Genomic DNA, 4,618 nt, shown 5'->3' on the forward strand with positions numbered 1-4,618 from the left:
GCCGTGTGCTCCTTTTCATGATCAGGATATAACGGAAAAATCAGACTTCAAGTCAATGTATGAAGATGGACTAACAATTAGTATAGAAAATGTCAGTCAGCATTTGCCTTAATGATATAATGTATTTGCTGACAAGGTCGTTGTGTCGACCATAGAACTTACGAGATGATGACTTTAAACGAGACTATTGATATTCTTGTTTCATCAACTTGCTTGTCAATAAGTTAACTTGTTTTAGAAATTGTTCATACGTAGAGCATGCTTTTGCATATCGAATCAACTGAGATATATATACTCCGTATTCAGGTAATGAAGGTATATTGCCGCATAAGTAAGGGAAGTTACGATAGAAAAGTTATAGCCATCACGTTTATCATATAGCTTTGTTGCTAGATTACCATTAACGTCTTTTGCAAGTAAAATATCCAAGTAGGAAATAGATGTGGCAGGCTATGTGGTGTCTTTTATCTCTATCTCTTCAGGATATATCGTATCGACGTAGGACTGGAAATTACCTTGTTAATTGACAATACCTAATAATGCTTTAGATATAATTTACAGAGAGCACGTGTGCTGATTGGAAATGCTTATTAATGTGTACTTCTCTAACAGACGCAATACTTAACTTTGCAAGAGTTGCACCAGGATTAACTTTAGGGCAAATTTGAGGGAAACCGTCAAAGACCTCAAGGGGACTTTTTGGCAACTCATTCGAAAAACTGTTATCAAAAATTAATTTAGCCGAAAAATAGATCATCTAGAAACAGAAAACGATTCAATTCTGACAAGATTAATTGATTGATTGGAATTTTTTTTAACTTCCCATTCGAGATTCTTTCACATATATAGAGACGTCACCGAATGCTAGTGAAGGGCTTCAAATTTAGACCTTTAAACTCGGCACTCAGGGTAATTGACCTGTGGGGGTTCTTTATCGATCCAATACCTACCGTGACACGGAGCCTACGTATTTAAGGTCACATCCGAAAGACCCGTGATTTTTACTTCCAATGCCGAGCGCTTGGCGAAGGAACATTCACTAACTAAGTTTACGTCTATGGTTTGACGCTGCGCCGCGAACGAGAATAGAACCCGGGCTATTCAATCACGAAGCGAAATCTCTACTTGTGGGCTACAGTGACCGGTTAGTCTGACAAGAGATTTGATAACTATGATTATGAAATAACGTAAGCAGGAACAGTAAGCAAGAAATGTAACGGGAATATATTTTTCTTAACAGACAGGGTACATAAGCAAGATGCAAGTTTATAACCGTAGTTACAGAAGAAGACAGAAGTGGATTTAAAGAGGTTCAAGTTTCAACTTTCCAGAAAGCAGATGTTAGCAATCAGGAACAATCGGGTAAGATTTAATATTTCCTGTCTTGATTAAAGATCGTAAAAATTTTCCTGATGAGGTTAGAAAAATCAGTTTAGATTTAACATTTCCTGTTTTGATAAAAAAAAAAAAAAGCAAGTTGAAAGACTGCTTAAGTGGCCAAGGTTGGTATTTATATAAAACAATACGCCAGTTTCGAGATTGTAACTCTCCTGTGATAGAGGCGCAAAAAGTGTCCATTTCGGCAGGGAGGTGGATCAGGTTGTTCCTGTATACAAACGTGCATAAATAAATGAACGATATAGGCTTTTAAGATTTATTAAATGTTATAAAAGATAATGATATTAACTTATTAAGCAGTGATGCATTTGATGATTTTATCAAGTTCAACTATGCATATTTACAAATCTACTTTAACTTATAGGTACTTGAAAACGAAATAAACGTCATAGTCCTAATAAAAAGTAACTGTTTTTCTTGATTGTACAAATAAAAAGTTTGTGGGTTTTTTGTAGTTATAATAAGGAAAAGAATCAATGAGTCATTTAGATCGCCTACGTACAATGTTCAGATGCATGTGTACCGTGTTTATTAGAGGTCCAAAATATCTTCCCTCGTCTAAAAAATCTCACATCAACCGACATTTTTTTTTTTGTTACGATTTTTTTGCTTTAAAAAATGACGTCTTTATATTAATTCGGTTATTCTCGAAATGTAGAGTGCATCCTGACAATCAAGTTGTTATGATAAACCAGTATATCGACGATACAATGTATCCAATATATAAATATCAAATATTTGTCCCACCTGTTTGTTTACGCGGCAACGAAATTTCCCTCCCAAACGAGAGACCGCACTAAGGGAAATAATCTAGAAACTTGCGTATTGATTACCACTTATGAGGTAAACATGGTGAAATGATAACCCTTGACCTGGCCCACTCAATGAACTGACCTCCGCTTCAGGTCATACACTGTACCTCGTGGAACTGGTTACGGGTCTTTATTTTACCATGTTGACCTCGAAATGGGGAATTGACTTTTTGTTTTTCAAGTAAATTTAACTACATAGTTTAATGTCATAGGGTCTGGGAAAGCGCCTTCTCATCAGTAATTCAAATTAGAAAATATTAAATCCCTTACAGTAAGCATTACAGTAAGTGAAAGCCGTGATAAAAAAAAGTCAAGATAAAGGTTAAAACTGTTGGTACCAATTGAAAAGGGAAGGTCTTTCCACAAGAAGTATGCTATAAAAAGTTCTTGTACAAATCCATTACATGTACCGGCTTTGGCATAGGTATAATTTTTACAAGAGTGGGTTTAACTTCAAGGTCATGATCAATTAGTCAAAATATCGATACAAAAAGAAATTCTTCACCGTTTTCTTTTCCCCTTATCTGAATCACAGGTTGGCAAGATCAAAACGGAGGGAGAATATTTGCAACTGCGAAGGTCATTTCCGAAAATAAATCAATTTATTACACACTTAGTAATAAATACAGGTTTTTTGCATATGCGATATGGCTGACGTCACAATAGCAGTATCAGCCCTGCAGGGCTGATACGGCTATTGTGACGTCAATATCACACCCTTAGTAAATTAAACCACAATAACAGTACTTGTACTCATACACAATTTTTGGTGGGTTCATATTCTCTTAATTTTAAATTTTTGAAAATAAGGTTAATCTTAATTTACAAATACATGTAATACTATAGAATATTTTCAAATTATGGATCAAGTGCATTGAAATAGAAATAGAAACAAACCCAAATCTTATGAGACATTAGACTATGTACATGTATGTAAGAAGTCCATGCATGATTATTTACTTATTTTCTTCTCAACTGTATTTTATTACTAAGTATGTAATAAATATAATAAAACATACCCTTTTCCACAACACATCCTGTATCAGCCCTCGACCAATATCAGCCCTCGGGCCTTCGGCCCTCTGGCTGATATTGGTGTCTCGGGCTGATACAGGATGTGATATGGAAAAGGGTATGTATTATTCTCTATGTAAATTAATGCGTGGTTTCATTTTGATAAGTATCAAGACGATTTCAATAATCAATAATGTGGGGGGAAACAGGTTCAAATGTGCTAGAGTATTAGCAAAAAGTTTAGCTTCTTATCATGCCTGCTTTATATCATAAAATACATATTATTTTTAAGAATAATAAATCTCTCTCTCTCTCTCTCTCTCTCTCTCTCTCTCTCTCTCTCTCTACATGTGTACAAATCTCATCTGAAATTTTAGTATAAATATATATTGATCGTATGTTGTTTAATGTACAATTTGAGAATTTTTCACTCATGTTAGATATAGAGGTGTCTAATGCAAATAAATAACATTAGGAATATCTTTGAAAATTGATTGCCCTCTTTAGACCAATTGGCTAAAATTGGAAAATTCTTTATAAGCAGTTAAATGCACTATAGGGAGAAAGGTTTTTTAAATTGACCAGCAGAAAATTGATAATCAAAACTAATTTTTTTTTTCGAGGTGACGTAAGTCGGCCTCGATAGCTGTTCTATAGCTTAATGGCGGACCCCTGTGATCACTACCATTTGCATTTTCTTCTTGATCTTCGCTCTTTGGGACAATTCATTAATCTTGTTGTTGAAATATAATACCTTTAAGTTAGAAGACAAGGATCAAATCAGAGAGAGGTTGCTAATATGTAAGCAATAGCACTTGCAAGATTGATTGGAAATATTAAAACGTTAATTTTTATCAGTTCTCTAAGAAATATAGTCCTCTGATTATCCATGTATTGAAATCAGAATTTCAGTCACAAAACAAGATCTATAAATGTATTCAATTTAATTTTCAAGCAATAAGTAGTGTTTTTATGGATTTACAAATGCTAAATGCAAGTTCCTGATTGGGAATAAGATATGAAGTATTCATATCTCTGAACTATTTTAGCGAGGGTTAAATATAAACAACTGCATGGCTACCGCAGAGATCTTGACATACATGTGTGTGTATTGAACGTCGATCGCAGGCAAGGGAGAAAACAGAACAGCATACACTAAAAAAAAAACACAAGGCAGCGTTCTGCTTGAATTGAAACATGCAATAAATAAATTTGGGGTTAATATAGAGACGTCTGAGGCGCATTAGTCCCTATTGAGCTCCTAAATTCACCGTAAATTATCACAAAAGCGAAGTTATTTTCACCCCTCTGTTTGTAATTCATTTAAAAAAATCTATTTAGAACGTAAATATATTGTCCCGATCTTATAAATCTGTTTGGTGCTATCACTGTTG

This window comes from Saccostrea cucullata, unplaced genomic scaffold, assembly GCF_032062105.1.
Source record: "Saccostrea cucullata isolate Sc308-1 unplaced genomic scaffold, CSIRO_AGI_Scuc_v1 ctg2035, whole genome shotgun sequence".
Lineage (NCBI taxonomy): Eukaryota > Metazoa > Mollusca > Bivalvia > Ostreida > Ostreidae > Saccostrea > Saccostrea cuccullata.